The sequence below is a fragment of the Schistocerca americana genome, chromosome 4 (assembly GCF_021461395.2).
Source record: "Schistocerca americana isolate TAMUIC-IGC-003095 chromosome 4, iqSchAmer2.1, whole genome shotgun sequence".
Lineage (NCBI taxonomy): Eukaryota > Metazoa > Arthropoda > Insecta > Orthoptera > Acrididae > Schistocerca > Schistocerca americana.
The window spans coordinates 638,192,399-638,200,963 of record NC_060122.1 but is presented as its reverse complement, the minus strand read 5'-3'; the positions used below and the strand labels follow the sequence as shown (position 1 = coordinate 638,200,963).

The 8,565-nt window shown below is 42.1% G+C and overlaps 1 non-coding gene across 1 annotated transcript; it reads left to right on the top strand.

The window, feature by feature from the left end:
• The first annotated feature begins 5,519 nt into the window (after positions 1-5,519).
• Positions 5,520-5,592, top strand: Trnat-cgu. The gene has a single exon. It is a non-coding gene; the product is annotated as a tRNA-Thr (tRNA).
• Positions 5,593-8,565: the final 2,973 nt, after the last annotated feature.

Below are 8,565 nucleotides of genomic sequence, written 5' to 3'. Positions count from 1 at the left end.
TCTGTGTAGAATAGAATTGGTATCCCGTCAGGTCCAGTGGACTTTCCTCTGTTGAGTGATTTCAGTTGCTTTTCTATTCCTTGGACACTTATTTCGATGTAATCCATTTTTTCGTTTGTGCGAGGATTTAGAGAAGATTACCCCTACTATTATTGCTATTATTATTATTGATGATGCTGTTGTTTTTGTTATTTTCATTATTATTGAGTGTAAATTTCAATATGCAGAGTAAGCACCGCGTTGTGACTTTTTAAAATAATGTCAGAATGGTACTGCATCTATTCACCGCAGCATTATCCTACAAAATTCTTTCTGTATTTGTACCATGTCACATTTGAGTAGTAACATGAACTTTCGAACGTGAAGACCAAGATCAGTCTCAGGAGATGAATGAATGCCATAAGTGCTGTGTGGCTCTTGTTCGGCAGTGTTCTGCTTAACTGTAGGTGTAGTGACGTCAAATTGAGGCCGGTGTTCAGCTGCTTAAATGTAGGTAATCAACAATGGAGCAAATACAACCCTCTCAGAGGGGCCATAAATATGGAGCAACACGTGGAAAGAGACTGGCAAAACAACACCTCTTCGCCGGCCGGTGTGGCCGTGCGGTTCTAGGCGCTTCAGTCTGGAACCGCGTGACCGCTACGGTCGCAGGTTCGACTCCTGCCTCAGGCATGGATGTGTGTGATGTCCTTAAGTTAGTTAGGTTTAAGTAGTTCTAAGTTCTACGGGACTGATGACTTCAGATGTTAAGTCCCATAGTGCTCAGAGCCATTTGAGCCATTACCTCTTCCCTCTGAGATTCAGACACTACTTTTCCTCTTTGTGAGCATCCCATTTCTAGCACTCATCCACAGGCTCCAAACATTAGATCAGCATTTGCAGTGCGTGCGATGTGATGCAGTGGTCAACACACTGGGCCCTCACTCGGGTGGATGGCGGTTCAACCTGCCCAAATCGCTTAGTGCAGATGCCCATATGGTTACTTTGAAAACACTGTGGTCATTTTCCTTCTCCATCCTTCCCAAATACGGCTCTAAGCGCCCTGTAATCCAAAGGACATTGAACCCAAATCCTTCTTCCTACTCTCTCCAGTAACGGTAGGCTAAAACCAATTCAGACTACGGAAATGTACACCCAAAGCAATCTGGTTTTTCAGACCAGCACGTCTGCTAGGCAAATATAATATTATTAAGCCAATGTTATTCCCACTACCAGAAAAATAGCTCATGCTATTATCCGTGTCAGAAGTCTTTGGTTTGATAATACCTGGTATATACAAAGAGTCATGCGAATACAGTGAGACACAGCATACACAATCCGCATTACGTCCGACTGCTGCAATGAAAATAAACGAGAATAAAGCTAGAAACCTCGAAAAATCAGCGATAATGGATTACAGCCTTACATAGAGGCTTAAGGTTAGCATCGAAAACACATGCATCTTGATCAGTGCTTAGTCCAAGTGGGATCCTATAATAAAAGAAGCAGCATTGATTCACAACTGCACATGCAGTGAAGACAATATCTACAATTCTAATACAGAGTGGGGACGAGTACTCACGGTCACAAAAAGGTAAAATTTAAGGAAGACGTTGAAAAAATCAGCCAACCAGTTTCAAAACAAAGGTTCATTATCCTTTGACCTAGGTTTCGATAGTTCTAAAAATATTTTTTTTCAGAAGGGATGGGCCTCGATACATCACACAGTGGTACAATACATTAGCTGAAGCTGAGCGGCTCTTGTTATATTTTTAGAAACGTTCAAATCTGAGACAAGGGCTAATAATCCTTTGTCTTGTAACTGGTTGGCTGATGTTTTTTCAACCCCTTCAGATTTACACCGTTTCTGATACGCAACCATGTTAAATGTTTTAAAATTTATGGACTGAATACAAGTTGGGGAGGTGACGTTGAGATACTCCCTGCTCCCTTCCTCTCCATAATTCTGACCTCAGTCCTGATTCCCTACATTTGCGCACGCGAATCTTGTCCCCAGGTGACGTCGTCATTGCCGTAGTAGGCCAGAATGCTAATATATAAGAGGCACATATAACTCTGGCAGTCATCTCCTGACGATGAAGATGGAACTAATCTTCGAAACGTCGAACTTGAACGCGGATGTGACGCGTTTGAACGCCAGGAGAATTCTATACGGGGTGGAAAGATACTGCGACTGTCAATAATGTTCTGTTGTATTTCATGTACTGTGGGTGAGCTGTAGATACCGATTCCTACGCTTTGTGTCATTTTGCACGAAGACGCTCGAGAAACTCATCTCTGAGAGTTGTTGTTGTTGTTGTGGTCTTCAGTCCTGAGACTGGGTTGGTGCACCTCTCCAAGCTACTCCATCCTGTCAAGCTTCTTCATCTCCCAGTACCTACTGCAACCTACACCCTTCTGAATCTGCTTAGTGTATTCATCTCTTGTTCTCCCTGTACGATTTTTTCCCGTCCACGCTGTCCTTCAATACCAAATTGGTGATCCCTTGATGCCTCAGAACATGTCCTACCAACCGATCCCTTCTTCTAGTCAAGTTGGGCCACAAACTCCTCTTCTCCCCAATTCTATTCAATACCTCATCCTTAGTTATGTGATCTACCCATTTAATCTTCAGCATTCTTCTGTAGCACCACATTTCGATAGCTTCTATTCTCTTCTTGTCCAAACTGTTTATTGTCCATGTTTCACTTCCATACACGGCAACACTCCATACAAATACTTTCAGAAACGACTTCCTGACACTTAAATCTATACCCGATGTTAACAAATTTCTCTTCTTCAGAAAGGCTTTCCTTGCCATTGCCTGTCTGCATTTTGTATCCTCTCTACTTCGACCATCATCAGTTATTTTGCTCCGTAAATAGCAAAACTCCTTTACTACTTTAAGTGTCTCATTTCCTAATCTAATCCCTCAGCATCACCCGACTTAATTCGACTACATCTCATTATCCTCGTCCTGCTTTTGTTGATGTTCATCTTATATCGTCCTTTCAAGACACTCTCCATAAAGATTTAATAACATCGGCAATAGGATACAACCCTGTCTCACTTCCTTCCCAACCACTGCTTCCCTTTCATGTCCCTCGACTCTTATAACTGCCATCTGGTTTCTGTACAAATTGTAAATAGTCTTTCGCTCCCTGTATTTTACCCCTGCCACCTTCAGAATTTGAAAGAGAGTATTCCAGTCAACATTGTCAAAAGCTTTCTCTAAGTCTACAAGTGCTAGAAACTTAGGTTTGCCTACCCTTAATCTATCTTCTAAGATAAGTCGTAGGGTCAATATTGCCTCACGCGTTTCAGTATTTCTACGGAATCCAAACTGATCTTCCCTGAGGTCAGCTTCTACCAGTTTTTCCATTCGTCTGTAAAGAATTTGCGGTAGTATTTTGCAGCCGTGACTTATTGAACTGATAGTTCGGTAATTTTCACAACTGTCAACACCTGCTTTCTTTGGAATTGGAATTATTATATTCTTCTTGAAGTCTGAGGGTATTTCGCCTGTCTCATACATCTTGCTTACCAGATGGTATTGTCAGGACTGGTTCTCCCAAGGCTGTCAGCAGTTCTAATTGAATGTTGTCTACTCACAGGGTCTTGTTTCGACTTAGGTCTTTCGCTGCTCTGTCAAACTCTTCACGCAGTATCATATCTCCCATTTCATCTCCTTCTACATCCGCTTCCATTTCCATAATATTTGCCTCAAGTATATCGCCCTTGTATAGACCCTCTATATACTCCTTCCACCTTTCTGCTTTCCCTTCTTTGCTTAGAACTGGGTTTCTATCTGACCTCTTGATATTCATACAAGTGGTTCTCTTATCTCCAAAGGTCTCTTTAATTTTCCTGTACGCAGTATGTATCTTATCCCTAGTGAGGTAAGCCTCTACATCCTTACATTTGTCCTCTAGCCATCCCTGCTTAGTCATTTTGCGCTTCCTGTTGATCTCATTTTTGAGACGTTTGTATTCCTTTTTGCCTGCTGCATTTACGGCATTTTTATATTTTATCCTTTCATCAATTAAATTCAATATTTCTTATGTTACCCAAGGATTTCTACTAGCCCTCGTCTTTTTACCTACTTGATCCTCTGCTGCCTTCACTACCTCATGCCTCAAAGCTACCCATTCTTCTTCTACTATATTTCGTTCCCCCATTCCTGTCAATTGTTCCCTTACGCTCTCCCTGAAACTCTGTACAACCTCTGGCTTAGTCAGTTTATCCAGGTCCCATCTCCTGAAATTCCCACCTTTTTGCAGTTTCTTCAGTTTTAATCTACTGTTCATAACCAATAGATTGTGGTCAGAGTCCACATCTTCCCCTGGAAATGTCTTACAATTTCAAACCTGGTTCCTAAATCTCTGTCGTACCATTATATAATCTATCTGATACCTTCTAGTATCTCCAGGGTTCTTCCATGTATACAACCTCCTTTCATGAGTCTTGAACCACATGTTAGCTATGATTAAGTTATGCTCTGTGCAAAATTCTACCAGGCAGCTTCCTCTTTCATTTCTTACCCCCAATCCATATTCACCTACTACGTTTCCTTCTCTTCCTTTTCCTACTATCGAATTCCAGTCACCCATGACTATTAAATTTTCGTCTCCCTTCACTATCTCAATAATTTCCTTTATCTCATCATAAATTTCATCAATTTCTTCGTCATCTGCAGAGCTAGTTGGCATATAAACTTGTACTACTGTAGTAGGCATGGGCTTTGTGTCTATCTTGGCCACAATAATGCGTTCACTATGCTGTTTGCAGTAGCTTCCCCACACTCCTTTTTTTTTTATTCGTCATTAAACCCACTCCTGCATTACCCCAACAGACCAATAAACCTCCATCGGAAATTTAAATGGCTGCAAATAATTCTCCTAAAGACCTTAAAAATGTTGGTGTAAACTGGAAGGACCGAAAACTTGAAAAGGAACTGCTCACAGGACAATAGTGTAATTAAGATGGTGATGAGAAAACACATGAGATAGGTATTGGAAGAATTGGTAGAGAAGGGTGTTGTTTGTTAGCAACGGTTCTCAACATTCACTCGGAGAAAGATTACAGAAAGCAAGAGGCGTCGTAGTAGGAGCACAGACAAAGGGTGTTAACCCTTTCTCCGCTACTGACGTGCTGTTTGCATTCCGTGCCGAGGCGGCTTTTGTACGGCTGTACTGCTCACCAATGCTGACGCATGTGCTGAGAGACGGTGTTCCGGTCCGAGTCAAATACTTATCATCCGGTTTACCGATAATTTTTTTCCATCTTACTGTCTGATATCTTCGCTCGATGAAAAACTGAATTTCTTTTCGTTATCCGCCACACTTACTGCGCTGCATCAAATTAAAAAAAACATTGCACGAAATGTTAAAGATTTTGCTGAGGTAGAAACATATTGCGTAATTTTTTGCGTATGGTTGATTTTAGCTGACACATTGCAGTAAAGGACATGTAGATAAAACATCAAAGTTTTATTTGAAGTTGGGAGCTGAACGATATTTCATTCTCGAGTTATTGGACCGAGCGAGGTGGCGCAGTGGTTAGCACACTGGACTCGTATTCGGGAGGACGACGGTTCAATCCCGTCTCCTGCCATCCTGATTTAGGTTTTCCGTGATATCCCTAAATCGTTTCAGGCAAATGCCGGGATGGTTCCTTTGAAAGGGCACGGCCGATTTCCTTCCCAATCCTTCCCTAACCCGAGCTTGCGCTCCGTCTCTAATGACCTCGTTGTCGACGGGACGTTAAACACTAACCTCCACCTCGAGTTATTGGATTTGTATCTTTACGGAAAGTCGGGAGCGGTGCGCTCAGTTCCGTCCATGCTCAATTCTCGGCTGTTATGAAATACCGTTTTTAATAACACTATTAGGTGAAAAAATTTGATTTTTGCTCACCTTACAGTCTGATATCTTCGCTTGAAAAATGACTGAATTTCTTTTCGTTATATGCCATAGTTACAATACTGCTTCAAATTAAGCAAAACATTGTGCGAATTTGTGACTATTTTGCAGATGTAAAAACACGTTGCTTAAATTTTTCGTATGGTTGGTTTTAGCTCTTATATTACAGCGAAAGAAATATAGATAATACATCTGAATTTTATTTAAAATTGAGAGCAGAAGGATATATCATTTCGTTCTTGAGTTATTGCATTTTATGTCCGATGGGCGGACTCGCGCGACGCGCCCATAGACGTTCCTGCGCATCGCGAATCACGTGGTCATAATAACCGTCATATCTCATAAACGATTCAGGATATGGAAACGAGGTCTTTTGCAAATGTTGGCACACGATGAGACACATATGTCGTACAGTGAATACTCGAAACTTTTTCATTCACTGAAAAATGGAAGTAACTCGTCTACAGCAGTGACCATTAATTGTTGACTGAATCAGAGGAGGATCGTAATAACGGGCAAAGCTTATGTAATTGGGGTAAACACATGAAAGATCGGTAATGAGAATCAGAAAACTTGAAGGTTTCGTGTAAATATCACTGCTTGGAAAGACACTGGAGTAAGCAAAATCGTTTAGGTAGTAAGGAAATTTGGTGATAGGAAACAGAAAGTGGTTGGAGACACGAGCGAGGTGGCGCACTGGTTAACACACTGGACTCGCATTCAGGAGGACGATGGTTCAAATCTGCGTCCGGAGATCCAGATTTAAGTTTCCCGTGACTTCCCTAAATCGCTACAGGCAAATACTGGGATCGTTCATTTGAACAGGCTTGGACGATTTCCTTCCCCATCCTTGACATAATCCGAACTTGTGCTCCGTCTCTAACGGCCTCGACGTCAAAGGGACATTAAACGCATTCTTCCTTCCTTCCTCCTGTTTGGAGGAAATAGGAAATAAAATATTTGTGAGTTAAAGAACTTTTGGAAAAGTGAAAGTTATGTTGACATCAAAAAAGAACTGTGATAAAAATTTCGGCAAGTGGTATTTATAGAGTGTAGTGTTGTATGACAGCGGATCATGGACAGTGAAAAAGAAAGAGGGAAAACACTTGGATACCTGTGAAATGTCGTTCTGGAGAAAAATGCTAAATGTTAAATTGACTGACAGAATGACGAATGAAGATGTTTCTAAGAACAGGAAAGGAAAAGACACTAGTGTGATTGGTAAGAATGAGGAATACATTTTGGTGGGACGTGTACTGCGAAGAAATTTCACATAACAAAGAGCCATTAAAGGGAAGAGCGAAAGAAGAATAAGAAGAAGACTGACTCATAACAGGTGTACCAAAGAAGAAGAAATAAAAAAGCCTGGCATCACTGTTGGTGGGGATTGAAGTTGATAAGGCTCAAGAATGTTTGTGTTAAGTTACCTGATGGCCAGAAGGTGATCATCAGGGCGGTGTAGGTGGTGAGGATGGAGATGAATGTCGCGACGAGGCTCATTTTCAGCGTCAGCACGCCTGCCAGATTGGCCTCTGGACGCTCCGAGGTCGTCTGAAGCGCCAGCAGCCGCAGCTCGCGGTGGGCGGCGCCGCCCATGCGCCTCCCTTCCATCAGCAGCTCCCAGCACAGCCTTTGTGTGCGCCCCGCCTCTACCTCCACACAGTGGGCGGGGACCACCAGTAACAACAGGAAGCTTGTTTGGAAGAACATTCCCAGATGATACTGCCATTTCATGCCATTCAGGTCCATATCTAGGAATAACACTTTTGTAAAACTGAAATACAACATTATGACACTCATTGCCGAAATGGCTACGAAATACAATATTAAGAAACTTGCGTGAGCGGAGGATACCACCGTTGACAGTTCACACAGCCCCATATACACTCTCCTGAGTGATCGCACATGTTCCGACATGCAATAGACACACCCATGGCTGACATCTAGGTCTTTCACTGGCGCAGCCCACCCTGTGGGGTTCACTCGCCTATGGCATGTCGCGCCTAAGTTATCACGCATTTCAAGTATGCAAATAGACAAGTGTGAGATTCTCTGCCTTATCACAAGCTGCAAATTCAAAAATCGTAAAACTGTTAGTATACCTGTTCCATAATTGTACACACAATAAATTCCTGTTACCACTAAGCTCTGATCAGTCTTGGCAGTGATTCCAGCAGCAATCAATATACCACAAACAACAAACAATAAAAGCAGCTGCAGCTTTATGAACATTCCCTCTCTCCTAGTCTCTTTCTTGATGTGGACAGACAGAATTCTGTCACAAGCCGTAATTAGCTCAAGCATATATTCATACTTTTTTTGGTTGAAACAAGCATCAGAGATTACAGGAACTAAATTCAGAACTACGTAACATATATTTCCTATAAGAGTAATACAGTCTATCACAGAAAATATCTTTACCGAACAATAAGATAAGATTGAATAAGTTAATGCAGACACCAGTTGTGCTGAGCAGGCGAGGATAAGCATCACCAAATCCGATCTGCATCTTCTGAATGACGCCGTCCTCACATCGACAGTAAACGGCATCAGGCCAAACAGCTTGCATACGACGTGGAACAGTTTGCTCCCCAGTAGGAGCTTCCTAGTGATTTCTGTCACTGAGCCGGTGTCCATGTTTACTGACGTCATCTGAAAAAGTAAT